Here is a 20678-nt window from a genome sequence, read left to right on the forward strand (position 1 = left end):
AGGAAATGACAGAAAGTCTTTGTGAATAACTGATGTGTCAGCACAATAAGCCTAAGACTGAAGAAAAATCCATTAAACCACCCTGAATTAGACATCTATTAATTCTTCTTTCATAACTAAAATCAGGGGGAAAAAAAGTCAAGAAGCAGTCCAAATAGAAAGCATGTTTTCCAGCACTTTAAAAACATGGAGGGGAAAAAAGGAAAATTAGTCCTGCATTTTTCTACTGGTTCCCAGAGGTACTCCAAAAGAAACATTGCCACTCTTTGGTCAATACCTTAGTGCTGACAACACACATTAAAGCTGTCTCATTTATTTCGCTGATATAAAATTTAACCGAACATGAATGTTCCTTCGTGGGGTTTGTTGACTGGATTATTTTATAATGTTAGAACAGTAACTCTGAAGGTGTTTTTAAGAGACTTTCATTTTTTTTTAGTTTGGAAGCTGTTTTCTAATGTTTCCTGCAATATAAAAGATTAAATGCTTTAATTTAATGCTTTTACACATTTTAGCTACTTTTAGGCTAAATATCCATTCATTACAAAAAAACAGACAATAACTCTCAACTGAAAAGGACAAGTGATTATAAAAAGACCAATGTGGCTAGCTCCAGACAGTTCTTTATGGATCAATAATTTCTTCACAACCATGCTTCTAATGGGCCATCACAGAGGAATCTGTTTAACTGTATTACAGTCTAATCAAAGGTGGCATCTGTCAAACGTGCCTGATTTAGCTCTAACAACTGCTAGACTACATATTGGGATACAGACTGACCAGTCAACAGCAAAATAAAGTCTGAATAGCACTGGTTATTGGCAGTAGACACAGAGACACAGAAAGAGTTGCAGTGTTTGAAAACACGTTTATTTATAATAGCATAAAGTTTTTAACCTTTTGACAGTAAAATATTTAGCCTACTAGTTAAGCTTTATGTTAATACCATTAGCATACTGTTTGAAGTGAAGGATGTCTCCTTGTTTATGAATTGCTGAGGGCACACAAACAAGACATTAGGAAAGTAAAGTGCAAGCTAAATTTGAGTGATTGTTCTGTAAAAATCAACCTAGCATCATCTGCCCCAAAGAATAAGCTTACTGAAATTAAACTTATAGATGAATAGATATCCCAAATGTCAATCAAGCTGAATAGATATTCCATATAAGAATAAGCTTATTCAGAATATCTGTCTTCTGGTTTGATCAAAAAAAGGAGAAAAGGTATCAAATGTATGTCTATTATGAAGACAGATGTAAAGAGGTGGATTTTGCAGAAAAACTGCTGGTGAGACTGCTGCATCTACTGAAGCAGCATATTAAAAACCTAAGAAAATAGACAGATACTTGGGAAAGTATAAGAATGCTGAAAACTTGTAATTGGGGTGTAATTATATCATGCCTCTCCAAAAAAACAGCTCTCTGACTATCAGATTCTGCCAACAGACCTTTGACTATGACTGAGCATCTCCAGAGGGTAGATGTCTTCTCCTTTATCTTCAGGAACATTTAGGCATTGGCCTCCTTGCTTATACTACCACCCAAGGATGCCAATTAATGTGAATTGCAGTGTGGATTCTTGTCTATTAAAAATGGGACTAAACCCAGTAAATAATTTCACACAAGCCATTGAATAGTTATCGGGGGGGTAAAACTTTCTGTCACTATTGATCTGTCACAAATATTAAGAAGTAACCTAGGGGTGTAATGCTCCATCTTATTACCACTTAAAAGGGCCATCCATCCTGTTTAACTTTGATTATTAATTTTTGTATTTCACTTGTTTCTATTTGTTGATGAAGAAAACCCCTCAGTCTTCAGTAACGGTCAAAGACAATTCAGCTATTTGTTTTTTCTAAATTTAGTATTTGGCCTGTATATTCAGAGTAAAAGAGATAAGTATTCTTCTTCTACACACATATATATATATAAGGTGTTGATTCTCTCATTTGTTCTGTGTTTCATTCTTCCCCCCCTCCCCCATTCTCAAGATATGAGAAATCTTTTCAAGTGCTAGGATAAAAAAACTTAACAGCATCTAAAAGGATTGAGACCAATTGGCTGGGGGCATTATAGCTGAGGATTCTGCCTTTACCGGAAGCAAGACATTGACATCTTGATCTGGCATAATATGATAGGAAAACAAGAACAAAAATGTAGGTAGCATGTGAGAAATCTCTGGGATAAGATTGTAAGAATCAAATTTGGCACAAAATCAGGGAAATGTGTTAGTGATGTTTTGAACTGCACCACATATATTTTGAATTGACTACTTTAGGTTTGAATGAGTTAATATTTATAAAATAAATATTGCAGGTTTGATTTTCCATGTCAGCTCAGCCAAAACTGTTTAATACAGAGATATTAGATAGGATAAATGAGATCATCTAGGATTACTCACGCAGTCATACATGCCTAACTTCTGCCTACATGTATTTTTAGTGTAACAGATACACTAACTTTTGATTTTTCTATGGTTTTCACAGTGGTTCCCAGAAGCCCTAGGGTTATACATATGCAATATTGTCTTGCGGAAGAGATTGTTCTTTTATGGATCTCCCAAATGAAAGCAAGAAGGAACTGAGTAGCTGGTTGGGAAAAGCACTTGAATTTTACTTTGTTTACATTTTGCTTGTATTATGAATGTCAAGGATCTTTGGATCATCTTAATTTGCAGTGACTACAGGCCTTGGAGGAATACTTGCTTCCAAAAGTCTTTTGGTTTCTTCAAACCTGTAATTGTGTAATTATCCAGGTCTTAAGGGGTCAGGCACAAGATTTACAACTGCAAATGGGTTTTTTTTAAGTTTCTCATGTTGAATACAAAGAGTTTAAGAGTCCAGGACCAAGTTGCTATTTCTTGGAAAATGTTTTTTTTACCAATGAAATAACAATAACAAAAATCATCATCATCATCAATCATGATCATCATCATTGTTATTTTGGTCCTGACTGGGGCTCACCAAAGCCCCTCTATCACTCCCTTTCTTCGATGGACAGGGAGAGGGAAATACAAAAAGAGCCCAGGGGTCAAGATAGAAGCAATTTAATAAGGCAAAGCAAAAGCAGTAGACACATGTGGAAGCAAGAGCCAACAAATATATTATTCTCTGCTTCCCATCAGCAGATGATGTCTGGACACTCCCCAGGAAGCGAGGCTTCAATATACATAGCAGTTGTTCCAGAGGACAAATGCCACTAATGAATGTTCCCACACTTCCTTCTTTCCCTTAGATTTTTATCAGGGCTGGAATACCCTTTTGATCAGTTTGGTCAGCTCAGACAGCTTTCTCTCTTCCCGAGATCTTGTCCACCACTCAGCCTACTGTTGGAGGTGGGGAAAGTTGGAAAAACACAACCTTGGTGTTGTACAAGCACTACTCAGCAGCAGCCAAAACTCTGATGTGTTATCAACATCCACTACAAAACACAGCATGATGAAATATGCTATGGGGAGAACTAACTCCATCTCAGCCAAACCTAATACAGACTTTACAGCAGGTCTTCTTTCTGCCATATCCTTCAGTCTTTTCTTGTGATCTCTTTCTGTTAAATGATTCCTGGTTTTGTAAAGTGAAAAAGGACACAAGCAGGACTCAATTTTACTGGTAAAACACTGGTTGTGTCACCATAAACATGAAGCTACATCTTCAACACCTTTGAAGAAAAACTGGACAATAGTAAAAGGTCTAGCAGATACTTTGAAACACAAAGTACAGTGATTTCAGAGACCACACAAAAGGTATAAATATACATCCAAAATTAATAATTACTAATAAATGCAACTTTGAGAGATAGATTTGGTCCATTTCAGGGCATAATTTAAACATGCATAGAATTGTAGCACAGTCTGTCACAGATACCTGTGACTGATAACATTGGTGAAATAATCTTTAGATTGCTTACAAGCCAACAAAAATCCAAAATAAATGCAGATGTGCCTCTTTTCTTCAGAAAGATATATGCACAATTGATCAGTCTGGTATCCTGTATTGATATTAAGCTATGACTTTGATATGATGAAGAATATATGTACCTCCATTTCTTTTACTGGTACAAGTACCCCAGCTCTGAGACTCAGTTGCAATTGGCATGTGACCCAATCTGTGTTATGTCCTTAAAACAGGAATATCTTCATTAGACTCTTAGGCAGAGTTCATTGTCTTTTATAAGGGAGGAAAGAAAATCAGACAAATAGAGCCTGGTCAAAGATATTATTCTGTTTAATTCTTTTTTCACCATATCTAAAAAATACATAGTTAACTATCTACATTACTATAGATAGAATAGAATAGAATAGAATAGAATAGAATAGAATAGAATAGAATAGAATAGAATAGAATAGAATAGAATAGACCAGGTCAGAAGAGACCTTTGAGATTATCGTGTCCAACCATGTATATAGAAATAGATTACTCTTGCAATGGAAATATAGAACAGAAAAATAATCAAATACTTTACTGTAGCTTAACAAGTAAATCAATGGTAATTCATCTGCCTTATGTGCACTTTTCAGCTTACCAGTAAGCATTTTGTTTGATATTTAGCAATGGTTCTTAACTGATGTATACAGAAGCCCAAGGAAGTATAGAGAGGTGTTACAACTGCTAATGATAACTGGTTATCAATAATAATTGTACAAATATCATAGCCCTATCTCATATTGAGATAGTATAACTAGGATTTGCCATGTCAGAAAGAAATGAGGTTGTTATAAACACAGGCATAGTGACATTTTATTTCTTCTCTTTTTCAAGGAAGTTTAGACAGAAACATAGCCAATGTAAAGGTATCTATTTAGATTTTTCCATAAGATACATGTCAGGATTTTAAGTTGTTTAAGATTCTTACTGAATTTGGTTAGACCTTTGAATGTCAAAGCATTTCTATGAAGTAAAAAAAATAAATAAATATATTCTCTTTTGACAAGTCCTCCAGTTTTGGCTTTTCTACAATTTGACCATCTGTTTGTCCTGGACCTGGATTCCTATGGTACTGGCAATGGCCAGTATTGTCTCAGGTGGTGAATGGAAGAGAAGAAATAGTGACATATGGTAGTGGGATGCTTAATCCACCCGAGCAAAAACAAATTGTACTACATAAAAGCAATTACAGTTTATCTTTTATGCACTGAACATACTGAACGGCATTTTAAAGGTTTTAGTGACTTAACATATTTTAAGGACATAGTAGAAATTAGATAAATGTCTTTAGGCTAAAAATAATGGAAAAAAATATTAACATGCATTTTGAATTGGAGAAGCAAGGAAAGTGTTTATGTTACGAGTTCATTTTATGAACTCAGGTCTAATAAATAGCATTAAAAGTTCCCCTTGACAGTCAACAAAGGTACCTCAAAAAGATCATTTAGAACACCTAAGTTAATTTACAGCTGAGTTCCTTAGTGCTTTAAAATACTCTTTGTATACAGGATTTCAAAACAATTGAAATGGACAGCTACTGTAGTAAAATTGCAGGGAAACAGTTCAGCCTCTCATATCCCATAAAGTTGACAGGTTCTGCATAGCAATTCAGACCAAGAGCATCTTTTTATGGTGGAGCTTTATTCTACTTAGTTAAGGTAAATGGACTTCCTTTGTATGAAATCTTCCATCAGTCAAAACAAACTCTAACCACAGTTTGTGTTCTATGATCGAAATAATGTGCAGAGAAGTCACATACCTTGTCAGACAAGGAAAACAAAACTGACCAACCAACAACAAAAACAACAAAAAGAGAGAGAAAAAAGATTCATGCACAAAGAAAAGCGAAAGCTAAACACTTCCCCTACACCCCTGAAAATGAAGTAATAGAAGGAGGATTTGTCAAAGTTACAACCTCTTTTCCACAGATAATCTGTGAAAAAAGTTAACCTACTTAATGCAGAAGTGCTGTAACTAACAGCTAATTATCATTTCCACTTCATGTATTTTGTATAGTGTTCTGCATTTAGGTTTTCTGAAGAAATAGTCCTATGGATACAACAGACTCCAATACCTATGGCATTTTAAGGCTTGGGTTTGGGGCTCAGCACAATGAAGTGGAATGACATTTAATTACTGATGTGCAGCCATTCAGTTCAGCTAATTATGATCCCTGGAGCTTAGTCATCATATGTAATTAACTTTTACTTTCATAAAAGCTTAATGTGCTGCAAAAGCAGCAATGGCTGGGAATTTTACACTTCAGGATTACTGACAGAATTCAAAATTAATTCTAAAAGATATTTCTTCTCACTAAGTGTTAATATAGCCATCTGCTCTTAAGCAGTATAATTCTTTTAATAGGAGGGGAGATATAGTTATTTATGTTTTTTGTTTGTTTGTTTGTTTTTAATTTCATGGTCACAACAACCCCAGTATAGGCAAGTGGTAGAATAATCCAGCCTCAGAAAGAAATCAAATTATACTCAAATAAAACTAGCAAAAAGACTAATGAGTAATACTTGAAAGGCCAGTTGGGTTTTATTTTACCTTTTTTTTTTTTCTTATGTGTGTATTTGGAGGTTTTCTATATTTGGTTTGTTGGGTTGGTTTTTTGTTTCTTTGTTTGTTTGTTTGTTTTTCAGAACATCTTTCAAACCATTGTAATTGACAAACTTCAACATGACTTGTGTTTCTAGAATGTGTTAGTAGTAACTATTGAGATATAATGGTCTATATACAGATATTTATTCCCCAAAAATGGTTTTATAGAAAGCAGGTTCACTACCTCATGTGTGTTTAGTCATCTTTTACTGATCTTTGTTACAGGAAAGGGAAAAGATATCAAAGCTCTTAAGTAAAGTCAGAGAATTTAATTTAGTTACACCAAGATCTTCAGTTATGCTTAACAAGGCAATTATAATACATCTGTATGATACAATAGAGTCAAGTGTAGGGGTATACCAACTAGATCTGAGTGAATGGAAAGGAATACTAAAGCACTATCACAGTTTGTTGATACTTTCCAATATAACAAATATTCACTTTCCAACAAATAATCAATTTCACAGTATCACAGTATTGCCAAGGTTAGAAGAGACCTCAAGGATCATCGAGTCTAACCTGTCACCACAGACCCATGACTAGACCATGGCACCAAGTGCCACGTCCAATCTCCTCTTGAACACCTCCAGGGATGGGGACTCCACCACCTCTCTGGGCAGCACATTCCAATGACAAATGACCTTTCTCCTCACCTCAAGTCTAAACCTCCCCTGGTGCAGCTTGAGACTGTGTCCCCTTGTTCTGGTGCTGGTTGTCTGGGAGAAGAGACCAACCCCTTCCTGGCTACAAACACCCTTCAGGTAGTTGTACAGGGCAATGAGGTCACCCCTGAGTCTCCTCTTCTCCAGGCTAAACAATCCCAGCTCCCTCAGCCTCTCCTCATAGGGCTTGTGCTCAAGGCCTCTCACCAGCCTTGTTGCCCTTCTCTGGACATGTTCAAGTGTCTCAATTTCCTTCTTAAACTGAGGGGCCCAGACCTGGACACAGTACTCAAGGTGCAGCCTAACCAATGCAGAATACAGGGGCACAATGACTTCCCTGCTCCTGTTGGCCACTCTATTCCTAATGCAGGCCAGGATGCCATTGGCCCTCTTGGCCACCTGGGCACACTGCTGGCTCATGTTCAGGTGGCTGTCGATCAGTACCCCCAGGTCCCTCTCTGTTTGGCAGCTCTCCAGCCACTCCGACCCCAGCCTGTAACTCTACATGGGGTTGTCATGGCCAAAGTGCAGCACTTGGCATTTGGACTTGTCGAATGCCATCCCATTGGATTCTGCCCATCTGTCAAGTCGGTCAAGGTCCCTCTGCAGAGCCTTTCAACCCTCTAACTGACTAACATCTGCTCCTAACTTGGTGTCATCTGCAAACTTGCTGATGACTGACTCAATCCCCTCATCCAGATCATCAATGAAGATGTTAAAGAGGATGGGGCCCAGCACTGATCCCTGAGGGACACCACTGGTGACTGGCTGCCAGCTGGATGTGGCACCATTCACCACCACTCTCTGGGCTCAGCCTCCAGCCAGTTCCTAACCCAGCACAGAGTGTTGCGGTCCAAGCCATGAGCTGACAGCTTAGGCAGCAGTTTGCTGTGGGGGACAGCGTCAAAGGCCTTGCTGAAGTCCAGGTAGACCACATCCACAGGCCTCCCCATGTCCACCAGACAGGTCACCTGATCGTAGAAGGAGATCAGGTTGGAGAGGCAAGAGGCAGGACCTGCCCCTCCTAAATCCATGTTGACTGGACCTGAGCCCTTGGCCATCCTTCAGGTGCGCAGTTATTGCCGCCAGGATAATCTGCTCCATCACTTTCCCTGGCACTGAGGTCAGGCTGACCGGCCTGTAGTTTCCAGGTTCCTCCATCCAACCCTTCTTATGGATGAGGACCACATTGGCCAGTTTCCAGTCATCTGGGACCTCTCCAGTGAGCCAAGACTGGAGGAAAATGATGGAGAGCGGCTTGGCCAGCTCATCTGCCAGCTCTCTCAGCACCCTAGGATGGATCCCATCCGGTCCCATGGACTGGTGAGTGTCCATGTGGCTCAGCAGGTCCCAAACTAATTCCTCATGGATTTCCGGGGCATTCTCAGTAGAGTAAGGTTATCTACTAACAGCATCTATTAACAGGTGTATTCATTATGACACTGGAGAATCCAAAACATATGCTTCACTGTGTGAGGAGTTGTAGAGTAGCCTTAACTAGAGGGTGGGGAAAAATAGATAAGGTGGCAATATAAGCCATAGAACATTTTTTAGTGTGTGAGTAGAGTATGTATATTAGATCAAAGACCAGAAGAAGTTGCCACTGGCAGCAGTATGATGAAAATTATAAAAGCTGACACTCTTTAAGTGATCTAGTCAGCACAGAAAATCAGGATAATTCAAGAAATCACAAGACAACAGGTTTAGACTAAAGTTAGGTCTAAGACGTGAAAAAAATATTCCTCAAATATTTGCACTGATGCATTTATATTAGAGATGAGAGAAAATTCTACTGATAATAAACTAAAATCCTGCTTTGGGATGTTTTCCCTTTTATAGCAGAACTTCATTCATGTTGAAATTCTTATTTGTAGATGCAGTTGAGGAATTAAAGTGAAAATTGGCCAGTTTCCTGCTATTCTGGTTGACTAATAGAATTTCTTCTAAAAATTGAGAATGTAGATATTTACTTTCTCCATTAAGTTGATAATATGTACATGTATTTATTTAAAATTTTGCTGCATTAAATTGAATATATTTTATAGTCTAAGTATTTCTACAGAATTACTTAAAACTCACTTCTATATTTTTTGTATTGTCTCAACAGGTCTTTCAACCTCTTTCTAAAGGGCAGAAACGTCTGTCAGTTAGTTGGCTTGAAAGTTACACCATAAAACTTCAAATTCAAAATTAGGGACACCATTTTACTATAGACATAACATTTTACTATGGTCATAATTAAATATTGGAACAAATATCCAGCATCTTCCATATAGCTATAATGATTTTCCACTTCTGGGTTACTATAGAGAGATAGACTTGTCTTTTATAATATGAACTGCTTCAGGAAAATAGTCCTGGTTTGTTAGTGTTAAACCCAAACATATCACGTTCAGTACAGCTATATACTGACAAGAAGAGATTGCCTTAGGCAAGTAAAATATCAGTCAAATCATTCTAATTTCCCTTTAGTCATAAATGTAAAGAATCTGTGCTGCTATGATCTGGCCCTTGAAAAAACTCAGTAAATATTCTGTTTTTCTCATGTGTCACATTGTAAGACCTCACCAGAATTATGTAGTCAGTGGGCAGCAATGTAGTTTTATTGCTGCCAGCCTGAGGTCCAAACAAGTTCAAATATGGCTTTCAGTGGTTAGGATGCTCTAATTTCAGACACAGGCAGATTTAACTAGTACTAATTTCAATTAACCTTTTCTTTGCATTAATCAGGGAACTTTTGCTTCATTGATCCTTGACAAATGAATTCCAAATACAGATGGGATATAGAGAAAAGCTGGTATAGCTCACATAAAATCAATCGTAATATTTCAATTGCACAGTATATGTGCTGATACTTACTTCAGATACTTGAAAATTAGTTTTCCTATTTACCTCTCTCTTTCCAATAATGAACTTCTTAAATGAAGTAAAGTAGTTCAATGACATATGTATCTGATATTCAGAGAAATGGACTGCTGATCTTCACTCTGCGATACATGCAGATCAATGTATCCCTTTTATGTATCATATCCAATAAAGGGTGGGCATTCTCCTTGGCTTTCTTATTGTTGTTTATGTATTCATAAAAACATACTGCCCAGTGGCTTCCAACTCCTCTTTGTTGCCCATGATATGTGTACTGGTATACAGACACATCAAGTGGGCTCTGGCAGTGTCACCTGCTAAGAGGGGCAACCCATTATTACCCCAAGGTATGCTACTCTATTACCCCATGGATGCTATTCTACCATCTCCTATTACCTCAAGGAACCCTTCGCTCACCTCTGTAAGATCCAGAGCATGTCTCAAGGCACCAGGTTGAAGATTCTTGTCATCTCGCTATCCTTCCAACCCTGATATGTCATCCCACCACTTGTCACAGACAATCTTGATATTATTATCCCCTGTCCCCTTCATATCTAGTTTAAAGCCCTGTTAATCAATCCTGCAATCTCTTGGGCAAAGACCCTGCTTCCCCTTTGAGAAAGGTGTTGCCCATTTGATTCCAACATTCCTGGTGATATGTAGGACATCCCATTATGAAAAAACCCAAAACTGAGTTGGTGACACCAGTCACAGAGCTATGTGTTGGTAGACTGGATCCTCCTGTTCCTTCCAATGTTACTGCTTTCAACTGGAAGAAGGGAAGAAGCCTGACTTTGCCTGGCCAGTTTAGTGAGTTTTAGCAGAGTTTTAAGCAGGCCATAGACACTAAACATGACAAAACTCTCTAAATATGCTCCAACACTGCATTTGTATAGCAAACATACATGAAGAAGATACTCCTTTCTGCTCTAGTCACTGCCATCTGATATCCTGTTATTCTTATACAGGACAGTGTACTAACTAGTGCAATACTAAGTACTAATTTTTCATCACATTCTCTAAATAAAATATACTATCTTGTTTAGTTTCTATGCTATTGAATTAATTTATTATCTAATAGACTTAAATACTCTCTTACACCAGTATTATAAATGGAAATAACATTGAATAATTATAGAATTATCACTGAGAAGTTTTACTTTAGTTTCGTTCTCTGATATATCTAATAATAAAACAAACCCTGAACTGTGTTTTCTCTATTGTTCAGTAGTTCTCACACTATCCTTAATGGCTTAGACCTTCTACCAATAATATATGTCCTAAGAATTTTCCTAATTTTTCTGTGACTGCTACTGATTTTTGTAGTCCTCTGTATGATTGCAAAAGTTTATTTTCTGAATTTTCTCTAATATTTTCCAAATTCTACATTTTATTTAATTCAGGATTGAGTCTTAGGTACATAAGAAGGCTGTGCTTTGAAGAGGAAAAATATAAGGCCAAGTTTATTTTGGTGTGATTTTCTTTACTTCTAGCACTGTAAATACAATTATATTATGTGTCTACCTGCATGGGCCAGAATTGATCACATTTCAGACCATCAGATGCACTTACTATCTTTCTGCACCACATTGCATGGTTTACAGGCTTGTTTTCTGTTTCTCCAGAGATTTCTGAAGTCTTAAATGACAAAATTTGAGGTCACACATTATTGAGCAAATCTCTGTTAATTAACTCCAGTAGATCACTTGCATCAGCAGCCATCAACAGTCTAAAGAGATAAGTTGTATTGAAAGGTCCCACACAAATGCAAAGGAGAAAAGTTACGGCTAATTTGTTATCTTTACTAACTAAAAGTGATTGTTTATCCTTAGTTTCAAATTAAGACAGTATCTTAATATAAAAATGCTATAATTTAACTAAACTCTGAGATTAGTAAGAACAGTCTCTATCAGTTTCCACAATATCATTTTAAATGAAATTTGATGGAAGAACTTCACAGAATTCTTTTTTTTTTCTAACCAAACCTGTTAGGCAGGGAGTTGCAGTGTGTAAATGAAGACTAATACTAGCACCGAAGTTATAGGAATAAAGGAGTAACAGCATTGTGAAAATTACATTTTTAGAACATTTTTTTAATTTATTTGGTGAGTGCTATGTTCAAATAAAATCAGTCCTGGGAATTTGTATTAAGTTGGAAGCAATGGAGTTTGAGTTAGCTTTCCCCGTGACAGCCCTCTTAGTGTTGCACATTTTATTGGTAGATAGAAGATTTTTGATAACACATCAGTGTTTTGGATGCTGCTCAGTATTGTTCACAATGCATAACGTCATCTGTCCAGTTCCCCTACTCTCTCAAAGTCCCATAGGCTGGATGTGGGCAAGACATGGTCTGCATTCATTATTAAGGTATTTGTCTTTAAAAAAATGAATAAATAAATGAATAAAACACTATACATAGTGAGGACTTACTTCCAAGGAAGTGGCTGGACTTCACCTGATTGTGGAAAGCAGAGACTAAATCTTTTCAGTTCTCACTGTTTACATGGTCAGCCTTTGCTGTTCTTTATTAAACTGCCTTTATCACAATCCATGAGGTTTTAAATCTTATTTTCTCTCCTGTCCCTCCGAGGAGGGGGAATGAGAGAGTGGCTTGGTGGGCACTTGGCAATCTGCCATGGTAAACCAGCCACAGCGTTTCATAACCACATCCCTCCCTGTTGACTAGATATTAAACTGATTATATGGATATTTCTGTGTTGACTATACCATCTGTCCAGTAAGGTGTAAAACCAAATACATGAGCAGAAGTGATCTTTAGAGATCCAAAGGACATTTCAGTGAGAGCAAAATTCTTCATTCTGGCAAAACTCCATCCCAAGCAATTATGTCTGAACTACTTAAATTCCCCCTGTAATTTTAACTACATATAAATTCTACTGTAGTTCCCATCTACATAATTATGATGTATTGAGGGGAAAACACTTTATTTCATCTGGTAGAAGCTGTAATGATAAAAGAATCTACCCTATCATAATGTTATATCTCAATTAATAAGCATTAAATTCTTAAATAAGTTTGATTGCTTAGATTGCTTAGCAGCAAAAAATGGCCTGGAAAAACTTTGACTAAAATCTGTTAGAATATAGATAGAACTTAGTTTTTTTAGTCATTCAATCTCTACTATGACAATATTTTTTTCAGGAACCACCAACATATTGATCAGACCCGGACACTGTTATTTCTACAGGAACAGGAACAGCCCTCAAGGTCAGACGGGCCCCTATTCTTCACAAGAGGTTTGTAAGGACAGCCTCACAAGGTGAAGAGTCAGAGCTTATGGCACCTTCTGAGCTTCAGTGTTAAGTCCATCCTAGCACAAGTATAAGCAAAGGTTCCTGTGTACACAGGAGGTGAGTGGTACAAACATGAAATAATTTCTGAGTGCCTCAGAGTAGCACAGGTGTTAGGAGGATAATACACGTATTTCATATCCATCGCAGCGAGATTTGCACAACCTTTACTCACAACCACAGAGAAGTGAAAACTTACTCCTACACTTGGCTACACTCCGGTCACAGGAGAATAAATACTGCCTTATTTACTATCAAAGGGAAGAACATGCCATCCCATTGCTGTATTTCTCCCAAAGGTTTCATTCCAAGAGACAGGTGGATGTTTACAAAGTAGTGTTTTTCCACTTCTAAAAGCATTTCTAAACCAGAAAACATGTCTGTGATACTTTGAAGTACTGCCCAGTGGTGACCAATATTACCTGTCCTTCTTGTTTTTTCCTCATTCTGAGTGGATTACTATAAAGATATTTCAAATGTGCTCCAGCATACTCAGCACATTTTGGAGCAGACTAACAGATCTTTCTAGCAAACCATCCCTCAAACGTTGTCATGCTGCACTCAGCATTATCTCTAGTGAGCCTGATTTTATCCCTGTCTTTTTTCAAATCTAGTTTAAAGTTCTTTCAGTGAGCATTGATAATTCCTGTGCAAAGATTCTTTGCCCTCTCTGAGACAGATGCACCCTGTCACCAGCAGGCCTAGTGTTGTGTAGACCAACTATTATCAAAAATCCCCAAATTCTGCCTGTGACACCCATGACACCAGTCATAGAGCCAGGCATTGATCTGCTGGCTCTTTCTGTTTTTTCCCCTCGTCATTTGCTGCAACTGAAAGGATACGAGAGAATGATTGTTGTGTTCCTGATCCCTTAACAGCCATCCCAATACTCTGAAGTCTCCCTTGGTTAATCATGGTCTTCTTATTACAGTTTCTTTGCTTCCTACATGAGGAGAAAAAAAAAAAAAAAAAAAGAAAAACAAGGCAGCACAATAACCTGAGGTCTGCTGCAGGGTAGGAAGCTTTCTTTTCACATCTTCAACCCAGGCGCCAGGGAGGCAGCAGATTTCCCTGAGTGGGTCTGGTCTGCCTATAGTGCCTTCTGTTCCCTTCTGAAGGGAGTCTCCTATTGAGTCAGTCATCAGCAAGTTTGCAGATGACACCAAGTTAGGAGCAGATGTTAGTCAGTTAGAGGGTTGAAAGGCTCTGCAGAGGGACCTCGACCGACTCGACAGATGGGCAGAATCCAATGGGATGGCATTCGACAAGTCCAAATGCCAAGTGCTGCACTTTGGCTACGGCAACCCCATGTAGAGTTACAGGCTGGGGTCGGAGTGGCTGGAGAGCTGCCAAACAGAGAGGGACCTGGGGGTGCTGATCGACAGCCACCTGAATATGAGCCAGCAGTGTGCCCAGATGGCCAAGAGGGCCAATGGCATCCTGGCCTGCATTAGGAATAGAGTGGCCAACAGGAGCAGGGAAGTCATTGTGCCCCTGTACTCTGCATTGGTTAGGCCGCACCTTGAGTACTGTGTCCAGTTCTGGGCCCCTCAGTTTAAGAAGGACATCGAGACACTTGAACGTGTCCAGAGAAGGGCAACAAGGCTGGTGAGAGGCCTTGAGCACAAGCCCTATGAGGAGAGGCTGAGGGAGCTGGGATTGTTTATCCTGGAGAAGAGGAGGCTCAGGGGTGACCTCATTGCCCTCTACAACTACCTGAAGGGTGGTTGTAGCCAGGAAGGGATTGGTCTCTTCTCCCAGGCATCCAGCACCAGAACAAGGGGACACAGTCTCAAGCTGCATCAGGGGAAGTTTAGACTTGAGGTGAGGAGAAAGTTCTTCACCGAGAGAGTCATTAGTCATTGGAATGGGCTGCCCAGGGAGGTTGTGGAGTCACCATCCCTCGAGGTGTTCAAGAGGAGATTGGACGTGGCACTTGGTGCCATGGTCTAGTCATGGGGTCTGTGTTGATAGGTTGGACTGGATGATCCTCGAGGTCTCTTCCAACCTTGGTTATATTGTGATACTGTGATATTTTAAAAAAGGTATGATCTTTGTGTATGCTCCATCTGGTGAAACTAGATGAACATGCCTTTACCTCAAAGTGATTCCTTCATCGTAGTAAGTTGTGATGGCAAATATATTGGCTCCTGCAGGTGTTAACAACCCAATATCTTGACTACTAGTTTAAGGATAGTCCTTGTCCAGACACCTTGGAAAGAGGATACAATTATCAATATTTTCCTAGGAAAGGAAATACAGCTACACCCTCTGTATAGCAAAGAATTCTGATCACTTGCTGGATATTGCTTTGTAATTTGAAGCTTTTCATACCAAGGATGAAACTTCATAAATCTCGTAATTTGGAGATTATAATCACTTACTTTAGACATTATTTCCCTCAATGACAAGCAGCAGTCAACATAAAAAAAGATGGCTGGACTGCATAAAAATCTTTCTGCAAGAATTTGTATTGGTATTTTCTAACCCAGTACTATACTTAAAGTTCACATCAGCTATAACATTTAACATGGTTTATCTGGACAATATTTATCTCTCTGTAAAATGGAAGCTTAGAGTTCTAATTTCAATCACAGCTTACTTCATGTTGAATGTCAAAAACAATATTATGGTTGTTTATTTATCACTGATTATTTTGCTGTATTTACTTTATGCAGTCTGTAAGTTGCATCTAAACTTTACATAAGCAAATATCCATAAAACATTTTTTTTTTTTTTTTTTGCAAGAGCAAGTTAGTAGTAGTGAACATCTAAAATTATTTATCTGAAGTTGATACATTTACTCAATACTTGAACTTTCATATGAGGATTTCTAGAATTGTGGTCATCCAGATGACAGAAGCTATTGGAACATCATGGAAATGGATAAAAATTAACACATTTTTGTTAGACATTGGAAAGCATTCTGCAACCTTATGTGCTTTTGGCAGACTATCTACAGGCTAGTGGATACTGACAAAACTGTTCTCTCCTTTCAAAGGGAACTCTCAGAATTAATGTTTCTTCATGAGATAAGGAATTTGTGAAAAAAAACTTGTATGGAAATGTAAGGTTTCTACAGATCTCTACAATAAATTTTGCTTTGTTTAATTTAAACATATATTGATGGACTAAATTTCTATTATTGAAGACAATACCAAACATTCATTTCCTAGATTCAATTTCATTCTAAACTAGCAAGCACTTAACACTGTCAGCCCCTTGTGCTTTTAACTGAATAAAGGTCAGATAATCAGACATCTGAAAGGACAGCTCATTTATCATCCTTTGATAAATGTGTCAGCAACTAATCTTTAGCAGTAGATGATAACAGCACACAATGAAAAGTTAATGGATTCAAAGCACTGAATTTACCACAACAAGGATGTAATGGTGTTCTAGAGTGGAAAGTTCAATTTCATTCCATATTTTAGATGAAATTATGTTTGTGGCTGAAAGCATTAATTACCACAATCAAAACATTATTCTGATAAGTTGCATTCACAGAGGTCAAGATCTTGAAGATAAGAAATAATAATTACAGAACTTATTGAAATACTACTGCAACAAAGAATTTTAGGATTTATTACTATTGCAGCAAAGAATTTTAGGATTCATATCCCTTCAAGATAATTGCTGAAGCCTCACCACTTTAAAAATTATTGCTAAATATTTCCTGTTAAAAGTTCATATATACCATTTTAGTAGCATATATTCTGACATATATTATTTACTATTCAACTAAAAAAAATCTACTCTAGCTGAAGCGGAGGGTAAGGATGATTGTCTTAAGTTGTATTTTGGCAGCCTTAAACTGGTATATATTGCCCTGTGGCATCTCAAATGACTGGGCACAATTTCCTAGAAGATTTATTACTTATTTTCTCAAATAGTTAGGATTTTTTTTTTTTTTCATCTAATTTTCTAATGACTGTAGAACAAATGCAAGTGTAGTGTTGCATATAAGATACACAGACAAATGATGTACAGGATTGATTAAATTAATGTATTTCTTTAGTTGATGCAAGAAGAAAAATGCCTAAGTTTTAAGTTTATATTACTTGAGGAACCCAGAAGGCAGACTTTACTTTTCTTTGCCTTCATCTGCTTTTTCGTTCCACAAGTCCATGACAGCATCACATGAACAAATAGAGTTGGCTAGGTTTTGCTAGAATTCAAATTATGGCAATTGTTGTTAGAACTATTAAGATTTATCGGCTTACTATTAAAGCTGGAAGGCCTTAGAAACCAGTGACAGGGCAAATGCAGAAACCTTCAAGCAAGTATCTGGTATTCCATTGAATTCTGATGGGATTTGCAAGTTTTGGGAAGAACAACATTTATGACAGAACATATCCTACACTTCAGTTTTAAAAAACACGCTGGGAGAAGTTTGCAGATAATTTTCAAGGTACTTTATTACATCATAATCACATTTTCCAAAATATTTGAACTAAGTTATTTATATTCTGGGTTATTGCATTCATAAACAGATTTTGGATTTGTTATTTCTGTTAAGAAAGACCAAAGAAAATACACATCTTATTAATTATTTGTTGAGCTATGTCTATTTAATTAAGTGTCAGGTAACTATGTATTTACCTGACAAATTCACAATTAATTAATTAATTCACAAAGGAGAGAAGAATATGACTAGAGTTTATATCTGAAATTTTATATATCCTAATAACCACTTTCAGATAATTTTCAACTATATTTTGCTTTCTTATAGTTCATAAATGCATTGTAGAAATCAGAAATAGCATCTTTTTAAAGCATAATTTTTCAGGTATTATTTACATAGCAGAAAGTAAATTATATTTATTGCATGCTCTGTATCAGATTTGGCAATCTCAGTATGAAGATATTCAAGTAAAAAAGGAGAACAGAAACTTTTTTTAGACAAAAAAAATGCACTTATGGTCGATCATAATTTTTTCTGCAAGGTTTTAACTCAAAACCTTGGAGTGAGTAGAAAAGCTAGCTCAGTACTATTTACAGTAATATCAGTGATATGAATGATAAAAAAATACTTTCTTACCATGACATGCTGTTATTATTCAAAGGTCAATATTTCAAACATGTCACTATAGCAGCTTTGAGTCAGTCTATAAATTTAGACTGAACATTAGTATGAAAATTTATACCAAATATTTGGAGCTACTCATTAAGATTGAGTAGATAGCATTGGATTAATGAAATAATGCAATACAAACTAGTAAATAATTTATTATTCTCTTCAAAAGGCTTTTGAAGAACAAAACAAAATGCTTGTATAATGGATTTTTCTTCTTTTATGAGTATGATGGAGCTGGACTTAATTTTTTGCCTCTATTACTTAATTAGGCAATTTGCTTAGATAAAAAGGGAAGAATATATAATTTGATGAGAATACTTTTGTACTATAATGACTGAATACGAATTCTATTTTCCTTATGATCCAATCTATTTGTAATATAACCCCAGAAATTTTCAATTACTTTTTGCGTCAGCTGATGACAAGAATATAGTTTTTATTCTCTTAAAAATTTATGAAATCGACATTTAACACAAGACTTACATAAAACTAACTGAAGCACTTAGAAAACTCGATGATAAATAATCATAGCATATCAAAACATACAGAAAAGCCAAAACTAATTAATCTGAAATTGAAACTTAAGTGCTTTCTCCAATACTTTTTCTTCCTGCACGGAAAATCCACAGACATAATAGTGAGAGATTGTGCTGGCAAAAACCCCTACAAACTGAAGAAAGTTTTATCACACTTTGAGTAGAACTAGATGGAATACCTCTAGTGAGACTGACATGAAAACAGTCGAAGAAATTCAGCATGAACAAAAGACAGAATTAAGTTTTTGTTAATGAAAAACTGGCACTGAAGGTATGTTTTTAGGAAGTAAAAGCTTCTGACATTAAATATAATTTTTCTGAACACCTAAATTTTTACAAGAAAACTTGCTCCTTGGTTCAGATGTGGATCTTGGTGCTTAGAAGCTTTACTTCTTTTCTGGCGCACATTGGTCATATTCCATATAGGAGGTCTATTAAAGCTTAAGAGGGTGACAGTTTCTCATGATAGGCTTAGAGATACATTTAAAAAACTACTGCATGTTTCTGACTATGCGCATCACATGAAATTAAGGAAAATATCTATCAGTTTAATCTCAAAAGTTCTGAATGTATGATTATTGCTGCCTCACAAGCAATTACTTTGATCTTGCTTTAATATACAATTCTGAAACATATGCAGGAGAACTTTACAGCTGATTGGAACGATCTGCTTTATTTAGATTGATTTGATTTCACTCTGTTTGTAGAACTACGTAAAATAGCCAAGTGATAGGGATGTTAATCACCCTTATGCTTTATATAGGCTTTTCTTGGCATTGTTTTTCTTTTTTTTTTTTGGGTGGTGGTGGTGATTGTTTGCTTGGTTGGTTTTTTTGTTTGTTGGTTTGGTTATTTGTGGGTTTTATTCTCTCATACATGTGAGCTCTACAGGTTTCCATATCTCTTGAAAGTATTCCTTTATTAGGACATTGCAAGACAAACTATGGTGAAAAATTCTGATTCCTCCCAGGTGAAGGTCTCTCCCTTATTAGGAATATAATAGGAGTAAGATGTTGCATTGCGAGAAAGCAGCATTTGCCACAATGTTTTTTTTCTTAAGGTAATAGTTATGGCAGATATGCCACTATTGAGTGTGGGTTTGATGCAATTTAAATGTGGATTGGCTTGAGTTTTGCAAAGAAGTGCTAACAGATTCATATGCATTGGGATTTCCACAAAACAGCTAGAGGAATGTAAGTGGGGATCTCAGGCAAGACTAAAAGCCTAAAATCAGACACAGTGAGATCCTGAGTAAGCTTTACTGGTGAAGGCCAGTCACCAACAGGCTTTCAACTGACTGAAGAGTTGCACTCCTTGGCTTAGATGTTCACAGTTGTTACTTTTTATATTGTATTTTTTGATTCCTCAGTATACTTGTGAATCTAAATCTAACAATTTTTACTGCATTTCTATTCTGGGCTGTTAAGGAAGAAATATAGACTCAAGGAGTTTCTAGCTTGTTTTTAAATGGCTTCTGCTACTGCGTTTCCATTAGCTGAAAGAAGACAGGGTACAAAAAAGTGATGACTACACCTTTTTGCTATAAGTTTAAGTGTCATTTGATATAGCAGTTATAGATACAATAATGTCACTTGAGGAGCATTTTGTTTGTTTCTGGCTTTGTCAGCTAGTTTTGTCATTGCCATAATTTATAATTTAAGCAGGATGTCAGCTGCAGCTAAATGATTTACCTCAAACATT

Source organism: Melanerpes formicivorus, unplaced genomic scaffold, assembly GCF_026170545.1.
Source record: "Melanerpes formicivorus ecotype bairdi unplaced genomic scaffold, bMelFor1.0.p_v2 SCAF_3, whole genome shotgun sequence".
Classification (NCBI taxonomy): domain Eukaryota; kingdom Metazoa; phylum Chordata; class Aves; order Piciformes; family Picidae; genus Melanerpes; species Melanerpes formicivorus.